Source organism: Hyperoodon ampullatus, assembly GCF_949752795.1.
Source record: "Hyperoodon ampullatus genome assembly, chromosome: 5".
In the NCBI taxonomy this organism is placed as follows: Eukaryota; Metazoa; Chordata; class Mammalia; order Artiodactyla; family Ziphiidae; genus Hyperoodon; species Hyperoodon ampullatus.
Window position 1 is genome coordinate 34,622,061 of NC_136918.1, and position 11,008 is coordinate 34,633,068.

Here is an 11,008-nt window from a genome sequence, read left to right on the forward strand (position 1 = left end):
ATGGGGCTTCCCTGGTGGCGCAGTGGTTGAGAGTCCACCTGCCAATGCAGGGGACACGGGTTTGTGCCCCGGTCCGGGAAGATCCCACATGCCGCGGAGCGGCTGGGCCCGTGAGCCATGGCCGCTGAGCCTGTGTGTCTGGAGCCTGTGCTTCGCAGCGGGAGAGGCCACAACAGTGAGAGACCCGCGTACAGCAAAAAAAAACAAAAAAATGACTTCTTGTTCCTTTCTCAGGACCTAAAGTACAGCCTTTCATCAGATGAGTACAGCGGGTGAGGAAGGCAAGGAGAAAATGTGGAGGCCAGAAGGGGAGGGTTGAGCAAATTTACAGGTTTGATTCAGGCATCCAGGCCAGACCCTGAACTACCGAACCACGGGAAAGGGCTGCTGTGGGCAGAGTCCTCAGAACACAGGAAGATGATTATTCTGACTGAGGCAGATCAGGAGTCCAGCCCCTGCGGATGCAACCCAGGTGTGGGCGTGGAAGGAGTGGTAATAAGAGTAAATGAGGCAGTGAAACCAGGGCTCCTACAAGGTGTTAGCAGTTTGGTGCTGCCAGCTTGCATGGCACTATGAGAAACATGGGAAGTACTCGCAGCTGACTCACCCAAATTTCCTGGAATGTAGGTGAAATCCTTTGGGTACCTGACTGGAATCCAGAATGACTGTCCTGAGTGAGGGAAGCCTCAGAAAGGAGGGAAATTGCAGAGAAGGGCCTGAGGAGCATCCCAGGAGCCTGCTTTGCAAGGAGCAACATCTCCCAGCTTGCTGTGTTGGGAGGCAAGGGTTAGGAGGGGGACTTCGTGCAGAAGGCACCTGTGTTTGGGGGTTTCCTTGGGTGGGTGTTTCTGTTTTCTACCTGGGATGGAGGACTTTGAGTTCGTGGAGGGGGAGGAGAGAGGGAAGGTAGGTGGGAACAAGGGTGTGGAAGTCGTCATCTCTGGGAAGAGGGGCTTTCTACAGGAACAGCATTGGCCAGAGGCTCCCGGCTGCTCTCTGGTGCCCAAAGATTCTTTGAGACCTCAGACCCTTCCTCACTGGCTTTGCCACCATCTCCCACCCCCAATCATGAAGCTGTAACCAAGCTTCCAGGTGGCCTACACTTGCTTGCTAAGGAGGAGGCCCTCCCTCAAGTTGCCCCCAGGGATTCCTGCCCTGGCTCCCTGCAGCTGTCTTTTCCATTTCCAACTCTGCCTGGCTGGTCCTCACACTGCCTCAGGATTGAATGAAGCTAATTCATCAGGTCTTTGCTGAGGCTCTTTCCCAGGCAAACCTTAGCTTCCTTGCCTGCCGTCCTGCTCAGTCAGGTGTTTCCCAAGTGCCCAGTGCCCCAGCCTGGCCTCTCCTCCTGGTCTCTCCTGGACTGACCTGCACAGTTTCATGGATTCAGGTAGAAGATAGAGACAAAGGGCTTTATCACTCAAGGAGCAGCAAGTAGCCTGAACTTCATGTTCACATTGGCTTCCCTTGCCCCCAAAGTCCCACTGGGCAGTGCAGAGGTAGGACCAAGTGGATGCTGGGACACAATGGGTTTGTATCATAGCTGAGGACCCCTGACCTTAGAAAACACCAATCTTTTTAAGGGGCTGCAAGAAAACCTGCCCAACCTTTCCCCCAAGGTACACGTTCTCTTTATTATATTGGATGGCAGACAAATTAGCCTTCTGTCCCAGAAGGAGACACTATCTCTGTTTTCCAAGGCTGTTCACACTTTATAAACATCCTTGAAAAGATAGTGGAGAACAAAAGGCTGTCAGTACCTCTGCTCTGGAGACTTGCAGAAACAGGAGAGACCAAAGGGGAACTGTCTCCGGACATCCGACACCAGGGAAACCAAAGTCCAGCTGGCCCAGCTTGTTGGCTCTTTCCCCTACCTTGGGTTTACTAGGGTGACTCATTCAAGTGCCATGTACTCCCTTCCTCCAGGTCTCCGTGCCCAGCACAGTGCCTGACCCCTGATGATTCTCAATAAATGTTTGTCAAATGGATAAATAAATGACTGGGTCTTTATAGAATTTCTGCTTTACAGTGTGAAAATAGCTTAAACATTAAAGAAACCACAATAGGAATGACAACTAACATTTATCTAGTACTTACTATGTGCTAGCATAGTCAGTTCTATTACAACCAGAGCTGGCTTCATGGGTGTGTCTCTGTGCAGGCAGACAGGACCTCAGGTTTAGGAGGGCACCGAGCTTGGTTTAATGCTCTGCTGCCATCATCTTGAAATTCTTAGTTTTTATTTACAAGGGGGCCCACATTTTCATTTTGCATTGGACTCCACATATTATGTAGCTGGTCCTGGCTATAGTACTGCACGTGTTATTAAAATTCACAGCGCTCTGCAAAATCATGGAATAAAAATCACAGGGCTTATGGGGAAAATGAGGTTGGGGCACAACACTCAAAAACTTTGTCAATGACACGTAAAAAATACACCTATTTGGTCTTCCCTGGTAGTGCAGTGGTTGAGAGTCCGCCTTCCGATGCAGGGGACACGGGTTCGTGCCCCAGTCCGGGAAGATCCCACATGCCGCAGAGCAGCTGAGCCCGTGAGCCATGGCTGCTGAGCCTGCGCGTCTGGAGCCTGTGCTCCGCAACGGGAGAGGCCACAACGGTGAGAGGCCACAACGGTGAGAGGCCCGCATACAGCAAAAAAAAAAAAAAAAAAAAAAAAAAAAAAAATACGCCTAGTTAAAACGGTAGCATGGTTTTACACATTGAATGGTTAAGAATTTCATCAGGACTATAATAAGTATGGCACTTTACCTCAAGAAAGACCTGAAGCTGGCTTCTGGATGTGGGTGTTGGAAGGGATGTTGGCTCCTGGACATGGGTGGCTGTGTATTATGGTGGACGGTCGAGGGTGTCAGTTATGCGATACCAGATATGGAAGGATATGGTGAACTGAGGTAGCTGGAGATGTCTGGGGTGTGGCCATGTGTGTTTTTTGTATTCCTAGGCGGCTTGGTTCATCTGGGTGCAGATTTCTGCTTTCACCTAGTGTTTCCTGAAGATGAAATCATTCATCAGCAAATGTGAAATTTGCAGTAGGTTCAAATTGTTCCCTCATATATCAATTGCACTGGAACAAATTAGTGTTTCTGAGACAAGCATTATAGCAGACCCGACTGTCCTGTTTTAACGTTTACAGGTATTCACCCATAAAGCCTTCACAGTTCTAACCCGGGAGGTGGTTACTGGGAGGGATTCCCATGAGGGAGTGGTGAGGACTCAGCCTACATGAGGGGCATGGCGGACCTCACAGAGTCTGCCCTCCTGTATACCACATGCTAAACTCTCAAGCTTCCAGAGAATCCGTAAACAATGAAAACTGCTGCCTTCCAAGGCCCAGCCAGCCTGCTCAGGGCTGATTGCCTAAATGGGCCTCTCACTCAGCCACCCACTTATCAACTGACAAAGAAAATATAAAAACAAAATCAAAGTTCCCAGAAATTTTTTCCTCTCCCGTCTTTTAAAAATCCTGTTTTGCTTTTGTTCATTACCAACAGCCTATTTGCTGTCCTGCCTCTTATATGTAAATAAATTACTTGCATGCAGATAACTAACTGTCTCTGAGTAACTCAGAGGTTAAGTAACTTGTCCAGGATTTTGCAGCTAACAGGGGCCAGAGCCAGAGTTAGAACACAGGTCTGTCTCTCTCCACAGCTTTTCACTCTTGCTACTTAACCTCCTCCAACGGTGAAAGCACCTGTAGTTTGAAAGAGAGTGTGCTGGTGGAGCGATCAGGGCTGGAAAGGCAGATGGAGGTTGGGGGCTTGTAAGAGGCCCGATCCCAGACAGGAATGACTGTGCCTGGCCCAAGAGGCAGGGCTTCAAAGGCCTTTCCACCCTGGAATCTTCCCGACAAACCCATCAGGGACAGGGGTGAGGACACCAGCAGGAGTGCATCTGTCCCCCAACCTGTCCCATGTGGAGCAGAGTCAGGGTGACAGGGCTTTGTGCCCAGGAAGGAGAGTGGGGCCTGAATCCCCAGCATGGCTGCAGTTTGGGATTATAGGGATGAGTAATCTAGAACATAGAATATCCACAGTTGCCTTTTCTCCCACGAACCTTCTGTTTAACTATATGGTCATAACCTGACTGTGACCTGGAGAGTGGCGGGAAAAAAATGAGATTGGAAAATGAGATAACCCTCGCCAACCATAAAGAGTACTTGCTTATCTACATCTGTAGTGTGTATGGTGGGGAGGGAAGAGGCAGACGGGGCAGTGAAGAAAGAAGAATCACATGAGAAGTCCAAACATTTCAAATACATTTGGCAATATTTTAAAAGAAGGTTAACCCTGTATGTAAAACAAAAAGCATAAGTCAACTTGAAAAGCAATTTTAAATAACTAAAGAAAAATATTTGCAACATATTTGCAAGATATCCTTAATATATAAACATATTTATGTTTATAGATATATATATTAACAATTTATATATTAAATATCATATATTATTATTACAAAGTAATAATAATGATACTTTAAAATAAAATAAAGATGGGAGCAAACGACATGGATAAACAAAGAAAAACACAGAGGTTTTCAATCCTACTAGTATTTAGAGAAATGTAAAATCAAAACAAGATACCATTTTTTAAAAAAAATCACATTTGTAAAGATCTCAAATAAATGACAATAGCCAGGATTGATGAACATATGGAGAAGCTCACATTCATAATTGCTCTTGGGATTATAAATTCGTATATTTCTGGAAAGTAAGTTGTTAATATATAATGAAAGTCTTAAGATTTTACTTCTACTCTTCAAAATTCACTTCTAGGAATTTATCCAAATGAAATTACAGGCCAATTATACTAAGACATACATACATAGCAAAAACTGGAAATTGCCTAATTGATGACAACTAGAATTTGGTTAAGATCTTATGATGCATGAGTACAATGAAATATAATGCATTCATTAAAAATAATCTTGTGGAAGAATATACAGCAATCAGGGAAAACAATAAAACAGTGTGCAGTAAAACGTTCACAAAATCGTTTATGCCATGTTATTGCAAAAGTTTTTTAAAGAGCTATATACAACGAGAAAAAAAAAAAAAGACCTGGAATAAAATATACCCAAATATTAACATTGGCATTCTCTGAGTGGTTGGTGACGTTCATTCTTTTTGCTTTTTGGTATATTCAACACTAAGCACTCTTTTATAAGAAAACAGTAAATGTTTTGTGAGTTTCTAAAATGAAGATTTACCTTCCTAAATGAGTTTTTCTCATCTGACTATTAACAAGAGTTTGAATTCCTTGAGAAGACAGCCACAGAGTCCCAGACCTGACAGGGCCTTGGGGCCAACTAGTGTGATGCATTCCCCAGGCTTGTGCTGAGCACCAGGCAGTAGGGTCTCATGCGAACAGAGTGGGTCAGCACTAGCATTTTAAAAAACTCTCTGTGCCTGTGTAGAGGAGGACTACAGCATGAACTATACTTTTATATGGGTTGTAGTTTGGAAGAAAAAAGTTTGAGACCCTACTCTACAGTAGCCCCACCAAGCACTGCCCAGCCCTGGCTGAGCCCTTCTAGTGATGGGGAACTCACTACCTTTGTGCTGGTGTTTGACAGTACAAACTGTTAGACAGATTTCCTTATATTTAATGAGTCCTGGCTTCTCATCATGCCCGATCAGCCCCCAACTCCCTCCTCCAGGGCAGCACTTCAGACGTTTGAAGGCAGCCACCAAGTCTCTCTGAGTCCAGGCCTGCCTCCCCACCCCTTCAACTCCTTGACCACCCCCACTCCCAGTTCTGAGGCCCTTGCCTCCCCTGTCTCTTCTTAAGTCATCCTCTCCCCGCCCCCAGTCCATTAAAGTGTCACACACACGCCCACGACCCTCCCCCAAGACTGAAGCCACCATGCCAGGCCATTTTGCTCATTAATGAATCCACAGATTCATTTGATATCATTAGGGGAACACCCACTGTGTGCCCAGCTCTGTGCTGGGTGCAGGGGAGACCCCCAGAGAATAAGAAAGACCCGGCAGATGCCTCGTGCCCGGTCCCAGGGTCGCAGCTCTAGCCACAGCCTGGGTCGGTCCCTCCGGCACCCGGGCTCCAGGCCGCCCCGGTCTCCTCGCCCGGCCCGAAACAGCCCGTGAAGCTGGTGGACCACGAGCAACTGGTGCAGAAGCCCAGCTGGTGGAGCAGGCGGAGTGCTAGGACTACAGGGCCGCGGCCATGAAGAACGTGACAGAGCTGAAGGAGCCAGTGTCTAGTGAAGAAGGAAACCTTCTCTCTGTGGCCTACAAGAGTGTAGCTGGGGCACGCCGTTCTTCCTGGAGGGTCATTAGTAGCACTGAGCAGAAGATACCTGCAGAGGGTAACGAGAAGGTAGACATGGTGCATGCTTACTGTGAAAAAATAGAGAAGGAGCTGGAAGGTGGTGTGTCAGGATGAGCTGAGCCTGCTGGATAAACACCCGATCAAGAATTGCCAGGACAGCCAGTATGAGAGCAAAGTGTTCTACCTGAATATGAAAGGGGACTATTACACTACCTGGCCAAAGTCACCACTGGAGAGAAGAGGGCGACCTTCGAGGAGTCATCTGAGAAGACATGTAGCGAAGCCCATGAGGTCAGCAAAGGGCACACGCAGCCCACTCACCCCATTAGATTAGGCCTGGCCCTTAACTACTGCATTTTCTACTATGAGATCCGGAATGCCACAGAGCAACCTGCCACTTGGCCAAGACCACTTTCAATGGCGCCTTTGCCAAGCTTGACACTCTCAGTGGAGATTCCTACAGGGACTCCACTCTCATCATGCAGCTCCTCACAACAACCTAACACTCTGGACAAGTGATCAGCAAGACGACACCGGAGGAGAAGGCAGCAATTAAGGCCCCCAGGTAGACTGGCAGTGCACGCTGATGCTACTACTGCAATCTTTATTTATTTTTTTTGCATGAGCTGGGGATCGTGTTGGGGAGGGAAGGAGAGGGATGACGGGATGAAGTTCTTAGGGAGAAACCCATGACCTGTCCTGTCTTTGACATTTTTACCAAAATACCACTTGTGGAAAGGCAGACTAGCTGTGCTGGTATTGGAATAGCAGCCTCACACTGGCATATGGACGGTTCTGTAGATTAATGCAAGTGGAGCTGTCTTTAACTTATTGCTAGAAAATAGGGGTTTTTTTGGTTTGTTTTGGTTTTTTTCTTATTAGTCATCTATTTTATACACATCAGTGTATACATGTCAATCCCAATCGTTCAATTCATCACACCCCCACCCCCACCCCCGGCTGCTTTCCCCCCTTGGCGTCCATACGTTTGTTCTCTACATCTGTGTCGCAATTTCTGCCCTGAAAAACGGTTCATCTGTACCATTTTTCTATGTTCCACATATATGCGTTAATATACGATATTTGTTTTTCTCTTTCTGACTTACTTCACTCTGCATGACAGTCTCTAGATCCATCCACATCTCAACAAATGACCCAATTTCGTTCCTTTTTATGGCTGAGTAATATTCCATTGTGTATATGTGCCACATCTTCTTTAACCATTCGTCTGTTGAGGGGCATTTAAGTTGCTTCCATGACCAGACTATTGTAAATACTGCTGCAATGAACATTGGGGTGCATGTGTCTTTTTGAACTGTAGTTTTCTCTGGGTATATGTCCAGTAATGGGATTGCTAGATCATATGGTAATTCTATGTTTAGTTTTTTAAGGAACCTCCATACTGTTCTCCATAGTGGCTCTATCAGTTCACATTCCCACCAACAGTGCAAGAGGGTTCCCCTTTGTCCACACCCTCTCCAGCATTTGTTGTTTGTAGATTTTCTGATGAAGCCCATTCTAACTGGTGTGAGCTGATACCTCATTGTAGTTTTGATTTGCATTTCTCTAATAATTAGTGATGTTGAGCAGTTTCTCATGTGCTTCTTGGCCATCTGTATGTCTTCTTTGGAGAAATGTCTATTTAGGTCTTCTACCCATTTTTGGATTGGGTTGTTTGTTTTTTTAATATTGAGCTGCATGAGCTGTTTAGATATTTTGGAGATTAATCCTTTGCCTGCTGATTCGTATGCAAATATTTTCTCCCAGTGTGAGGGTTGTCTTTTCATCTTGTTTATGGTTTCCTTTCCTGTGCAAAAGCTTTGAAGTTTCATTAGGTCCCATTTCTTTATATTTGCTTTTATTTCCATTACTCTAGGAGGTCGATCAAAAAAGATCTTGCTGTGATTTATGTCAAAGAGCATTCTTCCTACGTTTTCCTCTAAGAGTTTTATAGTGTCCAGTCTTACATTTAGGTCTCAAATCCATTTTGAGTTTATTTTTGTGTATGGTGTTAGGGAGTGTTCTAATTTCATTCTTTTACATGTAGCTGTCCAGTTTTCCCAGCACCACTTATTGAAGAGACTGTCTTTTCTCCATTGTATATCCTTGCCTCCTTTGTCATAGATTAGTTGACCATAGGTGTGTGGGTTTACCTCTGGGCTTTCTATCTTGTTCCATTGACCTGTTTCTGTTTTTGCACTAGTACCATATTGTCTTGATTACTGTAGCTTTGTAGTATAGTCTGAAGTCAGGGAGTCTGATTCCTCCAGCTCCGTGTTTTTCCCTCAAGACTGCTTTGGCTATTCAGGGTCTTTTGTGTCTCCATACAAATTTTAAGGTTTTTTGTTCTAGTTCTGTAAAAAATGCCATTGGTAATTTGGTAGGGATTGCATTGAATCTGTAGATTGCTTTGGGTAGTATAGTCATTTTCACAATATTGATTCTTCCAATCCAAGAACATGGTATATCTCTCCATCTGTTGGTATCATCTTTAATTTCTTTCATCCGTGTCTTATAGTTTTCTACGTACAGGTCTTTTGTCTCCCTAGGTAGGTTTATTCCTAGGTATTTTATTCTTTTTGTTGCAATGGTAAATGGGAGTGTTTCCTTAATTTCTCTTTCAGATTTTTCATCATTAGTGTATAGGAATGCAAGAGAGTTCTGTGCATTATTTTTGTATCCTGCAACTTTACCAAATTCATTGATTAGCTCTAGTAGTTTTCTGGTGGCATCTTTAGGATTCTCTATGTATAGTATCATGTCATCTGCAAACAGAGACAGTTTTATTTCTTCTTTTCTAATTTGTATTCCTTTTATTTCTTTTTCTTCTCTGATTGCCATGGCTAGGACTTCCAAAACAATGTTGAATAATAGTGGTGAGAGTGGACATCCTTGCCTTGTTCCTGATCTTAGAGGAAATGCTTTCAGTTTTTCACCATTGAGAATGATGTTTGCTGTGGGTTTGTCATATATGGCCTTTATTATGTTGAGGTAGGTTCCCTCTATGCCCACTTTCTGGAGAGATTTTATCATAAATCGGTGTTGAATTTTGTCAAAAGCTTTTTCTGCATCTGTGGAGATGATCATATGGTTTTTAGTCTTCAATTTGTTAAAATGGTGTATCACCTTGACAGATTTGCATATATTGAAGAATCCTTGCATCCCTGGGATAAATCCCCCTTGATCATGATGTATGATGCTTTTAATGTGTTGTTGGATTCTGTTTGTAGTATTTTATTGAGGATTCTTGCACCTATATTCATCAGTGATATTGGTCTGTAATTTTCTTTTTTTGTAGTATCTTTGTCTGGTTTTGGTATCAGGGTAATGTTGGCCTCATAGAATGAGTTTGGGAGTGTTCCTTCCTCTGCAGTTTTTTGGAAGACTTTGAGAAGGATAGGTGTTAGCTCTTCCCTAAATGTTTGATAGAATTCACCTGTGAACCCATCTGGTCCTGGACTTTTGTTTGTTGGAAGATTTTTAATCACAGTTCCAATTTCATTACTTGTGATGGGTCTATTCATATTTTCTATTTCTTCCTGGTTCAGTCTTGGAAGGTTATACCTTTCTAAGAATTTGTCCATTTCTTCCAGGTTGTCCATTTTATTGACATAGAGTTGCTTGTAGTAGTCTCTTAGGATGCTTTGTATTTCTGCAGTGTCTGTTGTAACTTCTCCTTTTTCATTTCTAATTTTATTGATTTGAGTCCTCTCCCTCTTTTTCTTGGTGAGTCTGGCTAATGGTTTATCAATTTTGTTTATCTTCTCAAAGAACAAGCGTTTAGTTTTATTGACCTTTGCTATTGTTTTCTTTATTTCTACTGCATTTATTTCTGCTCTGATCTTTATGATTTCTTTCCTTCTGCTAAGTTTGGGTTTTGTTTGTTCTTCTTTCTTTAGTTGCTTTAAGTGTAAGGTTAGATTATTTATCTGAGATTTTTCTTGTTTCTTGAGGTAGGCTTGTATAGCTATAAACTTCCACCTTAGAACTACTTTTGCTGCATCCCATAGGTGTTGGATTGTCATGTTTTCATTGTCATTTGCCTCTAGGTATTTTTTATTTCCTCTTTGATTTCTTCAGTGATCTCTTGGTTATTTAGTAACGTAGTGTTTAGCCTCCATGTCTTTGTGTCTTTTATGTTTTTTCCCCTGTAATTCATTTCTAATCTCATAGCATTGAGGTCAGAAAAGATATGATATGATTTGATTGATTTCAATTTTCTTTAATTTACTGAGGCTTGATTTGTGACCCAAGATGTGATCTAGCCTGGAGAATGTTCCATGCACACTTGAGAAGAAAGTGTAATCTGCTGTTTGTGGATGGAATGTCCTTTAAATATCAATTAAACCTATCTGGTCTATTGTGTCATTTAAAGCTTCTGTTTCCTTATTTATTTTCATTTTGGATGATCTGTCCATTGGTGTAAGTGAGGTGTTAAAGTCCCCCACTATGATTGTGTTACTGTCGTTTTCCTCTTTTATAGCTGGTAGCAGTTGCCTTATGTGTTGAGGTGCTCCTATGTTGGGTGCATATATATTTATAATTGTTATATCTTATTCTTGGATTGATCCCTTGATCATTATATAGTGTCCTTCCTTGTCTCTTGTAACATTCTTTATTTTAAAGTCTCTTTTATCCGATATGAGTATTGCTACTCCCGCTTTCTTTTGATTTCCATTTGCATGGAATATCTTTTCCCA

At 43.4% G+C, this 11,008-nt stretch overlaps 1 pseudogene across 1 annotated transcript; it reads left to right on the forward strand.

Moving 5' to 3' along the window:
- Window positions 1-864: 864 nt before the first annotated feature.
- Window positions 865-6,864, forward strand: LOC307053704 (14-3-3 protein gamma-like; annotated as a pseudogene). The gene is made up of 2 exons: window positions 865-906; window positions 6,085-6,864. The product of its transcript is annotated as a 14-3-3 protein gamma-like (transcript).
- The last annotated feature ends 4,144 nt before the right edge of the window (window positions 6,865-11,008 follow it).